This window comes from Talpa occidentalis, unplaced genomic scaffold, assembly GCF_014898055.3.
Source record: "Talpa occidentalis isolate TD23 unplaced genomic scaffold, MPIMG_talOcc4v2.1 talOcc4.13, whole genome shotgun sequence".
Lineage (NCBI taxonomy): Eukaryota > Metazoa > Chordata > Mammalia > Eulipotyphla > Talpidae > Talpa > Talpa occidentalis.
Genome location: NW_023601322.1, coordinates 25,676,894 through 25,695,940, shown reverse-complemented (window position 1 = coordinate 25,695,940; position 19,047 = coordinate 25,676,894).

Below are 19,047 nucleotides of genomic sequence, written 5' to 3'. Positions count from 1 at the left end.
TTCCCAACTCTTGAAGAGAGTTTTAGGTATTTTTATATAAACAGCAGTGGCTTTAGCAATGATATTTAGATTTCATTGGATATACTAAAAAGAAAAATATGTTATATTTTGAAATGTCAAAATTGAAAATAGGTTAAAAACTGCATTCATTGCAATTTGTGGCAAAAACGTCATTCTAATCCCTGTCTCCTTGGTCACATTGCTTCTTATTTCTATCTTCTCATCACTGTCTCAAATCCCTTTCTGTCTTTCTCCTACAATGATACTTGTCTTGGCATTTAGGGCCTGCCTGAATAATCACAACTTAAGATCTTTAAATTAATTGCATCTGAAAAGATCTTTACCCTCTCTCCCCAAATAAGGAAACATTCTCAGGTTCCAGGAATTAGGACTTGAAGTTATCTTTGGGGGTGCCACTATTTGACCTACTACAGGCAGAAAAGACAGCTGCTTCTCATAGCTATGAGTAGGTGGGCCACATCTGGAGATGAGGTGAGGCAATAGAATCACAGAAATATGGGAGTTGGGTTGGGGGGAAGTCCAGCAGCTTCTATAATTGTGGCTATGAAATGGCTTAGAAGATCCCTCTTAATAACTCTCTTTTACCCTGACTGTTCATTCACTCCAGAACAATCATACAGGAAAACTGAGGATAGTTTAGTAGTAAAGACATTAATAGAAGCCTACAGTTTAGGCAGAGGTAGAGTTTGAGGGCAGAATGAGGAGCATCCCAGGATCCCCAAACTGTCTGCTCTCAATGGGTTCTGTCATCCACTGCATAGAGACAAACATACTCTAATGCACAAGACCTTCAATAGAAAAGAAGTTTCATACAATAAGTGTGCAATAATTAGTGTACAATAAAGAGAAAGAACATTGTTTCCAAATCAATCACCCAAAGTTTCCTGTCCCCTTGTGGGTAAAAGCCCAGCTAAACAGGGTTGCCCAAAGCAGGGCCACTGAGACCCAAAAGCTTTCCCTAAGTCTAAAGCACCTTCTGGTGGGGAACCATAGGAAAAGGGCAGAATGTGCCAAGCAAGTCTGGAAAGAAAAGACAAAATTAAAATCAAGATAAAGGCTTCCATTATCAGCCTCCCACGGGTGTCTCACCCATGTCTGTTTCAAGTGTCTCCTTCCATATTCCCCAACTCCAAGTCCAAGGCCAAGAAGTAAGCATGGCTTCTTCTTTGCAAATCTCTCTGCTCCATGTGGCTCCTCCAGGTTTCTTTATTCATCTCTCCTGGCTTCTCCTATTGCTCCTTTTCAGTCCTTTTTCCCAGTCTCTTTCTGAGCTGCCCCTCCCTGCCCAGCTCCACTCTTCCTTAGGGGCAGGAGAATACACACCTTTACAGTAGGAGAATAGAAGAACTAAGCTTTGAACTTTTCTGGATATGGCTTCTTTTGGTGAGATATATATATATATATATATATATTTTTTTTTTTTTTTTCCCTCAAAAATAAGAAAGGAGGGGGACCTGCTGCTCAATTCCAAGCACAGGCATTTTCAGTTGTCTCTTCTAAGGCATTGCAGTGACCTTTGTAACCTGTTATTTTGTTTATTTTTCTTTCTATTTTGCTATTAGCATGGTAATTTTATTACAAGTCTACAAGTGGTCTCCTGGCTAGTCTTTAGTTCTTGATGTGTGGTTCTCAGACTTCAGCATTCATTTCTTTGACGAGTTTGTTAAACCCACATTGCTTGAATCTACCCCTTGCATTTCTGTTCAGCATTTTTAAAGTGTGCAAAGAATTGACATTTTTAACATGTTTCTAAGTCATGTTCATGCTGCTGGTCCATGAGTCATACTTTGAGAACAGCTACTATAGGCTTATGGCTGTTTTTAGCTTCTGCAAGATATCCTGGTTGGGTCTATGCAGTTGTTTTTACTGAATTAAACTTTACTAAAAAAATAGGTCTAAGGTGGGCCTGTGTTGACCTCTGTTTGACCTGACAGCTGCCCTGGGCAATTAGAGACTCCTCTCCTGAGTTCTTTGGAACACAGGATGAACACACCACGATTCCTGCATCTGAAGCAGCTTTAAGGACATGGCCTGAGAGCAATGCCTTATGTAGACCAGCTGGGTTGAATACACACCTGAACCTAACTAGGGCCTCTATAAAAATGCGTGAGCATTTGGCGGGCTGGTGTGGGGAGCTGCTTGTTTCACTACTACCCGAGACAAGTCCTGGACATATGTTTTTTGCTGGTTAAAACTGCCACATGCCTGCCAATCTGAAGTGGCCCGTCATTTTTCTTAGGTTTCCCCCTACTCTCTCTGTGTATGGGGCCAGTTTTGAATTAAAGATCACACATAAAGATCACACTTTCAAGAGCAAAGAGACAGGACATTCACTTGCCTGTTTGTCGGCTGACCTAGGGGTGGAGGACATCGGGACTGTGAAGGTAAGATAGAGTTGGGGGATATCATGTCTGAAATGTGATGAAAATGTTCTTGGTTCTCCAGAAGGAGCTCAAAGGTCTCTGTTTTTCTCAACTTTTAAGTATCCAATCCCATTCTCAGCTTCTGTCTCCCCACACAAAGTCATGATCAAGGATCATTTTGTTAAAGTGTCAGAGGTGAAACTAAGATATTTTGGGGTCCTATTAGGATTATTTGGGTCTTTGCGTGGGATTAAGTGGGTAAAATGCTGTCTATGCTTCCTTGCCATTTATAGGTGTTAAAACAAGCCTACCTTCTCTTGTGTTGCTTACCTTTAGCTCCTGTTTGTAACTGACAGATTCTTCCTAGTAACTAGAGTAGAAAACACAGTGGACAGAAATTCTTAGTTAGGATCAAGTGGACAGAGAATCCATGCTTGTAGGTTTATTTTTGTTCTTAGTTGTGGTTGTTTTGTGAGCAAAGGATTCCTTAATAAGGTGCAGCTGAGGAGGTTTCATTTGGACCTGGGATAAAGGTCCTGATTAGGAATAATTTTTTTTTTTCTTCTGACCTTAATTCTGAAGCTATCGCTCCTCCTGTGATGAGACTGGGCACAGATGCGTGTGAAGCGATGGTAGTGGCACCAAAAAAGGCTGCTAGAATCTAGGACACTTTTTCTGTGTTGGTTCTCAATTTCTACTCACCATTAATAATATTAACATTGATGACGTATCAGGCAGATTTATAAGCTAAAAAAAATTTAGGCTCAAAAGAGAACAAAGATAATTTAAGAACATTGTGGTTCCTGGAATTTATCTCAAGCAATTGCATGTGTGAGTCTGTAAGACAATATAATCCTCAAGATTTCTCAAGAAATGAGCATCATTAAGTGCTATTATCTCCACTGAATAGGGGAGAAAATAACAAGCTCAAGTCGCAATACATAAGTTTTAAGGTTGAACTTTGCACCCCCCTTTCTTTCACAAAGATAACATTCATGGGTTTTTGAATGTTATTTACAATTTATAGTTCACAACTTAAAACTCCTTTCCATAAATTAAAATTCCAGAAAACAAGATGGCTTCTACACAGTAACGGCAGGAGGGGAAATAGTGCAGGATCTCTATGACCTGAGCAGATGGGGTAAAGAGAGAGTCCTGGAGCCCTCAATGGCTTTTGCAGGCTTTTATTGGAATTTACCAGGTGCATGCAGGCAAGGGTGCTGGGGTGAAGCAAGTCTTCACTCTTTCTGGGCAGAGTATGTTCTTTTGTAGCCTTTGTTTCTCTGCTCCTTTGGCTCTTTTGTTCTGCTGGCATCCCCATGACACTGCCCTTATAAGCCCAGTCTCTCAGCCTAGGTGTACCCACTTACGTATGCCCATACCCTACTCCAGGTGCGCGCCATCAGGCATGCATTCAGGACCATAGGGTTCCATCATCAATCCTAATGGCAGGAGGGCAGAAGAGCCTGATACTTTACTTACCTCACAATAATTAAGGAATCTTTGGGGAATCCCCCAGATTCCTATAGATAGATTAATTTTGATGCAATGTTAAGTGAGTGTCAAAAGGGTATCTACTACCTGTTAATATAGAAAGCTAGAGGGATTCCCTACTTGCTCTTCTATTCTGCTTTTTTCTTTTCCAGAGTTGAATCTGGCAAAGAATGTTTCCCTCCGATGTATATTCTAAAACTCTGCCAAATTCTTTGCCCATCCAAAGAACAGTGGATCTTTAGAGACCAAATCCTATAGTGTGGGGCTTACTTTCTCCAAGCTACAATTCAGATTGCTAAAGTGGATCAACCAGTAGATATTCTGTAATTCCTCCCTGCTCTCTTGTTCAATAGCTTCTTAACCAGCAGTCCTGAAGTTCATAAGAATTGTACTACTTTAGATTCACTGGAACACAATGTGAGTTGAAACCAGGCCCTACATTAAGTGAATTTAAAAATCAATTAGAAAGCATGAACAACAATACTATAACATGGTAATGTAAGACTCTCTGCCAGCATGAACAATTAAGCATTGATTTGTTGTAAGATATTGATAGTGCAGTAAGAAATTGATAGTGCAGTAATAATAGCTAATACTTATTAAGTGCTAACATTTATTAACACTTATTAAGTGTGAAACTCTTGTATGATTTTTGTCTTTTTCCCATTTAACCTGAGTTAACTTCTAGTTATATTATTTGCATGAAAGATGAAGTTAGTGAAATACAGAGCTGGTGTATTGCTTGCAAATTTCATAGACAAGGTAGATAAGAATGAGGTTTAGAGTATATACATATGTATATATTCAGAGTATATACATATGTATATATTTAGAGTATATACATATGTAAAGTTCCCCTTTCCATATCAGAGACAGCATGGATACATGCATATACAAACACATACAATATATTCACTCAAAGTATCTACAGTTTTGTTGTTAAATGACCCAAATCAATGGACTCCAATATTATAACTATAATTACTTTAGCTAGTACGAAGGTAGTATTTAGATAAACCTATAACAATGTAAGTATAGCATCTTTATCTGCAAGTAACATGGTGAAATATTATTAGCTTTTATGTCTATAAGTTTTACTGCTTTATCTTTGACAAAGTCTGAAATAGTACACTGGTGACATTTTTAAAAATTAGTCTTTCGCATTTAAAGACCACTCACTATTGTCATCTATCATTGTTCTGGAAATGTCACATTGATTTTATCCTCCTTGCAATAAATGGTAACATCCAAAAAAACAAATAATGGTCTGACACTTCAAAATCAGCTGCCAGTCTTGGGTAGAGCAAAAATGAATAAAAGGGCAATTTTACTTGAAGGACAGGGAGAGTGAAAAAGAGAGAGAGCAGTGCTCTGTCAGATACTGACAATATTGACAATGGTCCATAGTAACCCAAATTATAATATTTTGTCTTTTCTATTTAAAAGATGTCATATAAATGATAAATATAGAATGTTATATCCTAGGTCTATTAAATTTTGCAGATCATGGTAAATTTCTTTAAAATAGATTTAGGTATAGAACCTTAGTAATGATTGAAAATTGCAAAGTCAGTGTACATGGAAAGCAGATCACTTCTGGGTAACATTCTGGAATTCTCATGGTTCCTGTCAAATTAATGATGTTTAATCAAACATGGGATGTCAGAATTATTTGGAATTACATTAAAAGGTCTGCTCTGAATAAAGTGAGTGGATTCCATGTGGGTTCTGAATGAATTGAGAAGTATATTGGAAATGAACATTGAACACGGAGTCCAGATCCTTGAATTTTATTGTCAGGCCTTTCAGTGATGGTTGCTGATGTTGGACAGATAATTTGCACTATTTGTAACAAAGATTCTTTGTTTTGTTAATGGTGCTAAAAAAAAATGGGTGTCATGACCTTACTTACAAAACTTTTAATTCAGTATGGATGGGATTATGGTTCAAAACCTGGTACATTTTCAAATTCTGCCGGTGTACCTGATAATCAGCATGGTTTAGAAAACCTGGCTTTAGAATCACAACTGCAGACACAAAATGGGATGAAGCTAGTAAGGACATCAAATGGACTGAGAACTTTTGTATTTTTATTTCTTTAAATGGATGTAAACTTCAGGTTGAATAATAGGCAAGGGTGGAATGTTGCAAATACATTAATTTTGCTTTGTTTTCTTCTAATAGATTCTCTAATGTGTTAATAAATGCCAGGGTAGGGTAGTATGAAAGGATGGAAGGTCAAGGGTGTGGCAGTGTGAGCAAATGTATAACATTGTGAGGGAGAAGGGATGGACTCCTTTTTCCCAAGATGATATCAAGAAATCATCTACTAAACATTTTTTCCATATGTTTGCTTCACCCAAAAAAGAATTCCCCTTTAAAATCATACAGTATTTTGAAACAAAACAAAAACAAAAAACAAACACATGCACATACATATAAAACCCTGGGTTAAATACTTCTTCGCCAACATTAACAAAATAATTTAGGAACTACTTGTGTAAGAGGAATTTTTGTTGATAAGCTATCAGTTCTAACTTTGATTAAACCAATATAAAACACAATCTTTTTCTGTATATTAATGGAAAAAATATTCATTTTTCCAATGTATTCACTTTTTTTAAAGATTTATTTATTATTTATTTATTTATTTATTTATTTATTTATTTATTTATTTATATAAGCACTGGGTACAGTCAGAAGCGTGGGAGGGTGAGAGAATTCACCAGAGCCAGAGCTGGGAGCAGAACAGGCAGAAGGACCGAAGTACACTGCTGAGGAGAGCAGTGGGCGTGGCAGGAGAGATCTGGCCATGCGGGACCCTCCTCCAGTGGCCAGGGAGCAGCTGGGGAGCGAACTGGCACTGCAGAGGCTGCGGGCAGCTTCGCAACCCAGCACTCAACCACTGCGCCACCAGGGAAGCCCTGTATTCACTTTTTTAACCTATGTACACCCATTTTGATATGTGATCTAATACTTTTATACAAATAGCTTTATATTCTCATTTAATGATGTGTATGTGTGTGTGCATGTAGTCTAGAATTCACTCAAAATTTCCTGCTACCCTTGTTTTTAAGTCCTTCTTTTTCTCCTAATTAACTTCCTCTGATAATTACTGGCCAGTTTTCAGTCATTATAGTTTTATCTTTTGTGAATTTCATGTTAAGTGGAAGGAAGTATTCCATCTTTGTGTTTTTCATGTTTATTTAACATATTGTTTAAAAGATTTTAGTCTTATATTAATAGTATCACATAACATACCAGTTTAATCCTTATGATTACTAAGTATTCCATTTAACAAATCTGACATCACCAGTCACATCTTTTCTTTGTAGAGATGTTTATTGAAATATTTGCTCAATCTCTCCTCAAAAAGCCATTCTGTCCACTTATTCTTGAATTATAAGAATAAATCACTAGCCTGAATACAAGTCCTTAATGTGATATATATTTTGCAGGAAACTTCAATGTGACTTAGCTTTACCCTCTTCTCAGTATCATTTGGATAACAAATTGTATAAGTTGATAACTTCCAATTTGTCTTTTTCTAAATTAGATATTTTACATTTGATAAGATTTTTACTTCATAGAAATGAAGTATAATTTATTTTCAGTGCACATGTTAGAGAAGAAAAATTGAAAATGAATAAAGTAAGCTTCAACTTTAAGAAATTTACATAAGAAAAAAGACACAAAATAGGAAATAAATAGTAAAAATAAGAGCATAACTAATAAAATAGAAAATATCCATTACACTTTGGAGTCTTAAGATAATCTAAAGCAGTTCTGTAAATAGACTAATAAAATACATAAACTTCAGGAAAACAAATTAAGCTTGATATCAAAATTTTATAAGAATTTATAAAAAAGGGAAGTTAGGTCAATATTTCTCATGAATACAAATGAAGACAAATCATTAAAAAATTTAGAAAACTACATCAAATAATTTATAAAATAAAGGATTATTTCCAAAATGTGTTAATCTCAATAATGTAAAGTGAATTTTACATTTTAAAATCAATACGATTTTCATATGTGGAAGTGAAGAGAATAGGATGATCATGCTGATATAAGAAAATTGATAAATTCAGCATCTACTCATGATAACATCTTATGATTAAAAGAGAACTAATATGAATCAAACTGTCTTTATCTGTTAAAAAATCTCTGTAAAATACTAACAAACCAACACCAATGAAAATTTGGGGAGACAGCATTTTCTGTGAAAGTGAAAAATAGATAATAGCTGCCATCACATCTATTCAATAGGGTATTGAAAGTCTACAATAGTAAAACAAAATACATAAGCACACATGTCTCTGTTCCTTTATGTTATGGTGAGTCAGGTGTGGTCACAGAAGAAACATAGGAGAGACTAAATAAAACACTGTATGTTTCAATCATAGATCTTAGAAACAGGAGACTTGGCATGCCAAGCAGGTCCATATGGAAAAGCACTAACATTAGTCAGCAGGCAGAAGGGGCAAAAGCCGGTGAAGACCTGAGCCATCACCTATATTTGAATTTCTATGGGAAAGTAAACAGCTTTGTTTGGTTTCTTTGAATTCTTGCAGCAGGCTCTGTAAGGCTGGTCCTTGGTAGCCTAGTAACTGAACCTGTTAAGGCAGAAGCATTTTGTCTTTTAGGGTATATGGCCACAGGGACTGAAGGGATAGGTTAGTCTGCATATCAAAATCATGCTCCTAGCTAAGCCCTTTGCCTAGTCTAGAAGATGATTAGCTTGGGAGGGGCAGATCTTGCCCTAGAAGGAAAAGATAAGATTTCAGAACATCATAATAAAATAAAAATTATGAACTCTGTGTATTATGTGTATGTGAATCTATACACACAAATGAATTAGAAATGATGTCTAAAGTAAAAAGAAGAAACACTTATTTGTAGATGATATGCTTCTTTATATAAAAATTCCAAAAATCTCTCTAGACTATTACACATAAGAGTTTAACAAGTTTAATATTCAAAAATTAATTGTATTTTCAATAATTAACAAACAATAGAAATGGAACTTCTAAAATGGCATTATTCAAAACTGTATAAACATGAAATTCTTAGAAATAAATATAACAAATTGTGTTAGACCTTTATAAAGACAAGCAAAAAATATTGGGAGATGTGCAAGTTAATCTGGAGAGTCACCAAATAATATTCTATTTTTGGATTGGAAAAATCTCTCATTTTACATATGTCAATTACCCTTAATTTATAAACATTAAAGAAAATTCCAATCTTTCACTAGTGTTGTCAGGTGGCATTTAATAACAGCGTTTTTTTTTTTTATGTATAAATGCATATGTGAAGTGTGAAGAACAGCCAATGCATTCTTGACAAAACAAGGTAGTTGGATTTACATTGTCAAAAAATAAATCTTTTTTTTTTAAAGATTTATTTATCGATGCATACAAGAACTAGGGTACAGGCTAGAGTTGTGGGGGGCTGAGAGGATTCACCAGAGACAGAGTGGGGAACAGAACAGGCAGACTGACTGAAATATACTGCTGAGGGGAGCAGCAGGCAAGACAGGAGAGGTCTTCTGTGCCTGTGGGTCACCTCCCTGGCCAGGAATCAAACTTGTGCCAGAGTGGCTGCAGGTAGCCTCACAATGCTGAGTCTTAACCCTTTGTGCCACCAGGAAGAGCCCTCAAAACACAAATCTTATAAATCCATAGCCGTAGATTTGCTCAAAAGTAACTAAACAGACCAACAGAACAAAATAGGAAGCCTGGGGTGACACATACATTGTCCACATGACGTTTGACTTATGACAAAGAACTTTGGCTCCAATTCCTGTTCTATATCCTTAAAAAAGAAAAATTAATCTATATTATTTATAAGTGCATAATTACCTGGAAAAAAGTATAAGTAAATTTAGGGATTTTGAAATAATAATAGTGACTAATGGATGGAGATGTATCTGTAAAGGGGAGACTTCTTGGTTATAGAGAATAGTCTATTATTGTCCAGGGTGATGATTATCAGGGAATAACTTTTTCAAAATATCAAACTCTACCTTAATGTTCCATGAAAGTTTCCATATATAAGGGAAATGTGCATTTCTATATGATATACATTTTCTGCATGTATATGTAAGTATAGATTATAAAATTCATGTACAAAAAGCCAAAAACTGGAGAGAACCATGTTGCAATTCCAACTCCTCTAATTTTGCCTGTGTGTCTTTATACAAGGACTTAATCACCCCTAATGCTCAAGTGTCTTATGTGAAATGGTCAAATGGTCATAACATCTATTTGCACTGTTGTTAAGAGGTTTCAAGATGGGTAACTATATAGGGATATTGTAGCAAATGGTTACTGACTGGGACTGCCAGACAATGGCCGAAGAACTTCACATGTATTAACTCTTTTAACCCTCACATTTAGCCTTTCTGACAGTTACTAGTATTACAGAATTTCCCTACAATTATGATCCATTTATTTCTAACATAAATTCTGTGAGGGCTGAGATCTATCTTGTTTTCTATTAAGTTGAGTACCTGGATGAACATGTTTAAATTCTCACCTCAGGGTAACCTTATAACCAATGACAGACATAGGTCACCATAAACTATCTGCCCAGGCTCACCATTTGTTTTTTCAAGACAGAGCAATTATACTTTAATTGAAGGAAGAAGGATTCTTCAGGAATGGCATAAGATGAATGCAGTTTTACTCTCTTGCTATCTCATAAATTCCTCCAAGGAGGAACACAGATTTTTCGTTGGAATGAAATTCTAATTAGAGCCTCTAAGTCGTTGTAGAACTTGTGAGTTGAGCATATGTCCAGATGCTGAGAAAGCGATTACAGATATTCTACAGCAGGCAAGAAAATTATATGTTTGTTTTTGAGAAGGTAGAGAAAAGCATGAAGACAAGAGATTAGAGAGAGAAATTGAGGTGAAGATGGAAAGAAAGAGGTAGAATTTGCAACTTCTAATTGAAGTTATTGAGGCTCATATAAAAAATTCATTTAAAAATGTAATATTATCTTTTCTAAATATTTTTTTTTCTCTGTAGTGGCTTTAGGAAGTAACAGAAGGAAGAATGTAGGCTACCAAAACCTCTTCTTTGATTTTGCAGCACTAAGAATTTCCTTGGAGGTCACACACAACACTTAGCTTGGAGCTCCCAGGATTATTGATGGCAACAGCCAGCAGAATAAAAATTCCATAGGTAGGCAGTAAATATTTGAAAAGACCTTTCAGTTTGGGGAATGGTTTATATTGTTGCTTAAAAATGTAGTTTGAGAGCCATGGGAGCCTACGATTGGGTGCGGCATGTTTTACAAATGATACCCATTTGTCCTGAGCGAGAAACATTCCACCCTGTAAATGTCAGTTTCACAGTGACCAGATATGATGAATGAGTCCTCTGGCTCCTATTAATATGGAGGTCACACATTTAGAAAAAAATTAGAGACCATTGCAAAATTAATTCCCCCTCTTGGTGTGGCTAAAATGATGGGAAAGGAAATGGGGAGAGCAAGTTTGCAAAAATATATGAAACATCAAGTTTCTTTCCGAATGTCTCTCTGAGCCTCCAACTTCATAAAGGAATTATCTTAATCATATTGAGAAAAAAAAAAGAGCGAGGGCTTGAAATACGATCTCAGATGGAAACTCCGACACGGGGAAGTATAGCATAAATTTCTAGGCACTCAAGCTTGGGATATTGCAGGCATGATTCCATAGCTCAACCCCTGAAAGGAATAATAATTACTATTTGGCTATTTGTCAAGGTGAGGGTTCCACTGGAGGGAACGTCTTATTCAATTTGGGAGCTGAAATTACACAACTGGTGAGATATTAAATAACAGCAGAAAGCTAGAAAGGAAAAGGAGGCAAGCAAGTAGCTGAATTGTAAGTGAGGAATAAGTAGATATAAAGTGAGAGGCTGGCCTAAAGGAGAGAGTGGTTGGCTTCTCTGATGCTAATTTTGGACTTAATCTGATTATATTCAGATTCACAGAAATTTTAGTAATCAATTTATGTGACTGTTAATGACAAATGATGTCACTTTGCTATTAGCAGGTGTGGTAAATTGATTAATCAACCCACAAATATTTATTAAGACCCTAATATATTCAAAGTGAGTGCCAAGTGTTGTAGAGAATATAACAATTATAAATTATAGTCCTTATCTTGCAATTTACATGAGGAATAGGACTATACACAGAATCCAGCAATACAAAACAAAATTTGACATATCACAAATGAATGGTACTACATATGCCATGAACTTCAGAGAGAGAGGAGTCTACCCTTATAGAGAAGAATTAATGTAGGTGCAACAGGGAAGGAACACAAACTGATAACTTACTGCACATTTTAGCTTCAAGGATCAATTTATGTTTTTTTTTGAACATAAACTTAACAAACATTTATAATAGATGCTTGTAATATTCAAGAAAGGGCACGAGGCATTAGACAGACAAAACAAGTTAAATCTCTACTATTCCATTTTTATTATTTGAAATTAGGTAAAGCGTTACCATTGCTTCATTAGAATGAGATACCAGCTTCTGCCTTTAGTCAAATATCTGCTTATTCCCTGGGGAAAAGTCACCCTGTGTATCCTGGTCTGTTCCTTGGTTTCCTGACATTAAATATAACAGGTAACTAAGAAATGAACAATTTACAACAATTATTGTTAAATATTAAAGTGTTTTACTTGAAAATCAGTGGGTGAATGTAGGGGCTAGCATTTAATCTCTGGTGTACTTAACAGAAAGACGAGCTCATATATGAGTTATTGCAAAAATATTTAGGTACCACCATGCGTTATGAAAGAGGCCTCTGAAGCCCCTGGGTAGGGGTTAGAGCAAGGACAGACACTTTTTCTTGACAAAGGTATTAAGGTATCTGTTATAACCTCCTGACCATCAAATTACTCTTTGTTTGTCATACCGTTTTAAATTTACATGGTACCAGGGCCTTAAATGTCAGGTTTCCTGTTATAACTTAGACTCTAGTGTCTTTAATTAATGCTTCATGTTCTTGTTATGGTTATTTAGAATTTGCTGTGATCCCTAGAGCCATAAATTTCTTTTACAGGTCTTTGCGGTATGAACTTTAACAAAACAGCTATAAAGGGGTAATAGGCATGGGCAGTATATCACAGAGTTGCAGTGGCGAGATGGGAGGAAGGAGAGAATATTTTGCAAACAGATTAAAAGATTTTGTTTTTGTTGAGGGGTTTGGGACTACAACAAATTGGACATAAAAGTTAGCCAAGAAAGCATGATCTTCTATAATGTTTTGGGTAAGTATATGTTCCCACTTCTCACAGGATAATTGCATTTCAATCTTGTTAAATTCAAATTAATTTGATTTAAATGAGCACAGTTTCTTTGAGTGCCTACTGTGTGTCCGTTATTTTCCTGCTGCTAGGGTTGTTAACACAGAAGGGAAAAAGCAAGCTCCTGTCCCATTTATCTTCAAAAACTACGTTTGGAGGCAAGGTTAGCATATATGAGGCAATTACAGACCATTACCAGACAGAACATAAATCTGCCAAAGTGCACACAATAGCCTGTGAATTTTGAGTGCTAGTGCATCTCATGGGAAAAGATCAATGGGAACTAGAATTGTCATGGGATCCACCATAAAGTAGAAACATGAAGTGTTTCTTGTGAAATGGATGGCCATTGGAATGTGGAAACACAGGGGAAGGCCATTTCAGAGGAGAGAATAGTACAAGGAAATCACAAATGTGGAATAAAAAAGTCTGCATGGTACAGTAGATAGGAACAAGTTTCTGGACATAGAAGGATGTAGCTTTGAATTACTTACTGTACTATTTGTCTACGGAAGAGAGGACTAGTTGAACCAAAATTTACTGTCTGATATCTGGAGCATGCATATTTTAGATGTTTCAAGAATTGTTTAAAATGATTGAAAGAGAAATGAAGATCTCCTTTGAAGGGTATTTTATGTAAGGTTGGACAACCGATTAATATGCTAATGTGTTTTTTGAATTGTCTGATGGTTCTTCTTTGAACTTTGGTAGCTCTCCATTTCCATATTTATTTTGAACATCAAAACCCTTCAACAGAGTGAAAAAGGGAAATAAAAACTTTTGGATTATTTCATTAGATAGGTTCACAAAGCTGTACTGATCATTGGCTTGGATTATTTTCTCAGTCTAGCAATGTTAAGTGCAATAGTAATAAAGAGATAAAATATGACAATGGATCTTTAGCATACCAAAAATTATTTCAGAGATCACTGCTTCTATAGTCCATAATAAATACAAATAATCTGATGGATTACATTTACTTCTTGACTGAGGCATTGTCTTAGGTATTAAAATGAAGTTGAATTTATTCATTCTGTAATTACTTAAGTATTATAGTAAGGTCAGGACAGGTAAAGTTATGCTATAGTAACAAATAAAGAAACCACAGTGCCTTGATATACCATATATATTTGCATTTTTGTCAAGTTACATATCCATCTAAGTCCAGTATTTTGTTCAAATTGCCCTTGTTCCGGAAATAACATTACCAGAGACTCTACAATCTGGAAGGTCATTGAGTTTCTTGACAGGAAAAGGAAATAAGGCAAATTACATGCAGATTTATAAAGACTGTTTCCTCAAAGTGGTCATTTAATTCTAATCATGTGACCATGTCTCACTTTTGGTTTGGTGGTAGTGGTGGTGGAAGGATGGTGGGGGTGGGGGGATTGATGTAACACTAATATAGACCAGGGAAGAAGAGAACTGGAAATACAGATTAACATTAATAACTACAAAAGTTAGTGCTAAAATTTCAAAAGAGATAGGAACACAGAGTCCTTGATCATATTTTTTCATATTTGTTAAGGAATATAGGCCAGTAAACATGTGAAAAATAATGTATCTGATTCTGGTAAATACCATAAGGAAAAAAACATAGTGCAATAAACAATAGCATCATGAGGAAAGGGAATACCTTCACTATTTTGGTTAAGAAATAACTGCAATGTTGAAAACAGCTAAAAATGAAATGATTAAGAGTAAACTATACAGAAATTCTACCAAAATAGCACATTAGTCATGGAGAACAGTGAGGAAGAAATCTCAGATTAAGAATGAGATGACATAATATTTTGTAGACAAATAAAAATACTTTGCTTTCATTGTATCTGTACAGTTTTCATGTAGAAATAAGATCTGATATATATTTTGAGGGGTCCATTTATTACATGGTGAATTTATGGTTGTAACAATAGAGAAAATAGGACTTCAACAATAAAAGAAAAAGGTCTAGCGGTAGGACTTGAGAGAGTCAGTACTAAGTAGCAGATGTATTAGAGCAAACAGGGCTTTACACTTGGCATTCATTTTATGGGTGTATTCTCTCAGGTTCAACATATGAACCACCAGCTAGCAGATGATCTTATTTATGAAGGATAGAAATGAGGGGATGTTTAGAGAGGATGCAGTAGGTTGAATGACGATTCAAGTGTTTGATTCAGACATACTAGGCTGTGATAAATGTTTGATATCCAAGTTGAACTGTGGAGTCACAATTAGGAGTTGAGAGAAAATATTAAAATATGGAATTAATGACATGTTTAGAAGCACAAGTTGGCCTTCTCTGACTGTATTATATTATTCCACTTTAGACTTAATGCTATTGTTAGATAATCCTTATTCCAATTTGTGCTTTTGAATAAGACTAGAGAAGATCATCAACCAAATGGTAAATTTTAATCATGCATCAGTAAGCATTTTATTTTATTTTATTTTTTATTTTTTTAAGATTTATTTATTTATTTATACAAGCACTGGGTGCAGTCAGAAGTGCGGGAGGGTGAGAGAATTCACCAGAGCCAGAGCGGGGAGCAGAGCAGGCAGAAGGATCGAAGTACACTGCTGAGGGGAGCAGTGGGCGGCAGGAGAGTTCTGTGCACCATGTGGGACCCTCCTCCGGTGGCCGGGGAGCAGCCGGGGATCGAACCGGCGCTGCAGAGGCTGCGGGCAGCTTCGCAACCCAGCGCTCAACCGCTGCGCCACCGGGGAGGCCCTCAGTAAGCATTTTAAACAAAAATTAAATACTTCAATTAAATGATGTTGTCAATAGGGTAAAACATCTATTGTTCATTTGAAAAGAAATCTAAAATATAAACATATAGAAAAGTAGATAGTGAACATGAGAAGGTTATGTCACAATAACATTAGCAAAAAGTTAACTGATCTAATTAAGCTAATCAGATTTTGATGTAAAAGACTAAATTCAGCAGGAAGGTAAAACTTTGGAAGTCATTAATCCTGTAATATATGTGAAACTATACATTTATAATGGGAGAGGACAAATGCAGCGCTGGAAGTTTTTATGACAGTAAATAGAATACAGAAAACAAGCAGAAACTTATCAGTGAGAACTAAGAAAACAAACCTAACATAACATATATATCTAATTGACATATGTGGAAACAGGGCACCTCAAACCTGAAATTTTCACTGTGCTTCCAGGCACATATTGAGCATTTAAAAATTTTGTCACCTTGATGAATTGATTTTTTTTTTTTATCATTGGGTTAATATTTCCATTTGCTATTTGACACATTCCTATTTTCTTAGCTTTGCTGTTTACCTTATCTGGTAATATAGCCACTCCAAATATCTTTGATTAGTCTGCTGTAGCTTCCCATTCCTTTAACATTTACCTGCTTATAATAATTTGTTTGACATAAGATTTTTTTGACATAAGATTCTTATACACAACATTGCTATGAGTAGCCTTTAAATCCATCCTGTCAATTTCTGATTTATTTTTAAAATTTTGAAATTTCTACTTTATTGTACCATACTCCACCACCCTTGACCATTGTGCTTCCTTCCATCTTTTTTCTTACCCCTTCACTTCCTCCTCCCCACCTTGGTACTTCAGTTCTATAGTCAGTTATCAAGGGTTAGTTCTGAAACTTGTCTTTATCTTACTCTTAGTTTAATTATTTTATATTGTACATATTACTGAGACCATCCAGTGTATTTTATTCCTTCTGACTTATTACATCTAGCATTACCACTTCAAACTCCATCCATGTTGCTATAAATGGTATATGCTTATCTTTTTTGAATTGCTGAGTAATATTCCATTGTGTATATGTACCACATAAATTTCTTTTGTAAATGGTGTGTTTAGACAATTTACATTAAATGAAATTGTTGCTCTATAAGGACAAAGCCCACAGTTTCATTATGTTTTGTTCCCTACATTTCTGTTCCTCTGCTTCACTGTTAACTGAGCATGTTTTATGTTCTGTCTTGATTTGAAAATAGTGTTTTTGAGTATATCTGAGGTTTTTTTTTTCCCCATAGCTTGCTTTAGACATAACAATGTCTTATGCAACTTATCACTTATGTTCTTTTTCTTATTCTCTCTTTGATATAATTGTCTTAAATGTTGCCTTTTCATAGAGTGTTAGCTAATGTTTTTCTAATCTCTCTCTTTACACACACACACACACACACACACTCACACACAGAAGTACTGGGTCATTCTATCTATCAATCTATCTATCTATCTATCTATCTATCTATCTATCTATCTATCTATCTATCTAATTTGCTGTCCATGGTCACATAATGCAAAGAAATGAAGAGGAAAATAAGTTTATTATTTTCCCCAAATTATTTACCATTATGATGTTCTTCATTCTCTGTTATCATTTGTTTTCTACTTGAAAGATTTTATTTGGTAATTCTTTTGGACCAGGATTGCTGGAATAGTTTTCCTTCCTCTGACAATGTTTTTATTTCATCTTTATTTTATTTTATTTTATTATTTAAATATGTATTTTTAAAGATTTATTTATTTATACAAGAACTGGGTACAGTCAGAAGCATGGGAGGGTGAGAGAATTCACCAGAGCCAGAGCAGGAGCAGAACAGGCAGACTGACGAAGTACACTGCTGAGGGGAGCAGCGGGTGCGGCAGGAGAGGTCTGTTGGGCCATGTTGGACCCTTGCCAGAGGCCGGGGATCGAACCGGTGCTGTAGAGGCTGTGGGAAGCTTTGCAGCCCAGGGCTCAACAGCTGCGCTACCAGGGAGGCCCTAAAGATTTATTTTTTTATACAAGAACCAGGGTACAGGCCAGATGCACGGGAGGATGAGAGGATTCACCAGAGACAGAGCGGGGAACAGAACAGGCAGACAGACTGAAATACACTGCTGAGGGGAGCAGTGGGCAGAAGAGGTCTGCCACGCCATGTGGGACCCTCGCCACCCGCCGGGATCGAACCGGCGCTGCAGAGGCTGCGGACAGCTTCACAGCGTGGTGCTCAACCATCTGCACCACCAGGGGAGGCCCTATTTCATCTTTATTTTTTAAGCTTTTTTTTTCTTTTTTTAAAGATTTATTTATTTATTTATTTATTTATACAAACACTGGGTACAGTCAGAAGTGCGGGAGGGTGAGAGAATTCACCAGAGCCAGAGCGGAGAGCAGAGCAGGCAGAAGGACCGAAGTACACTGCTGAGGGGGGCAGCGGGCAGCAGGAGAGGTCTGCGGGCCATGAGGGACCCTCCTCCGGTGGCCGGGGAGCAGCCGGGGATCAAACTGGTGCTGCAGAGGCTGTGGGCAGCTTCCCGCTGCCCACCGGGGAGGCCCTTTCATCTTATTTTTAAAGAATGTTTTAGCTGGTTGTAGAAGTCAAATGAATAAAATTTAAGTTGGTAGTTTCTCCCCACCTTCCCTCAGGACTTTAAAAAGTTGTGCAACTTTTTTCCTGGCACTTATTTCTAATAAGAAATCTGCTATCATTTGAAGTGTTTTTTAAAGCGGTAGTTCTTAGTTGGGACCAATGTACACTCAAGGATTCATTTGATGATGTCTGTCCCCATTTTTCATTGTCACAACTGACAGTGAATCTTGGCCTGAGTAGAGGCTATGTATGCTGATAAATATCCTAAAATACAGCCTCCCACAAAAATTATCTAGCCTAATTTATCAATAATTTTGGCTTTGAGAAACATTGTCCTATATAGGTATTGTTATTTCTCTCTGGTTGTTTTCAAGAATTTTTTGTCTCTTTTTTTTTTTTTAGAAGCTTATCCATGCTAAGTTTAATTTTAGATTTTTGAGTATCTTGTCTGATACACACTCAGCTCCTTGAATCTATAGATTTATATATTCCACCAATTTAGGAAATTTTAGTCATTA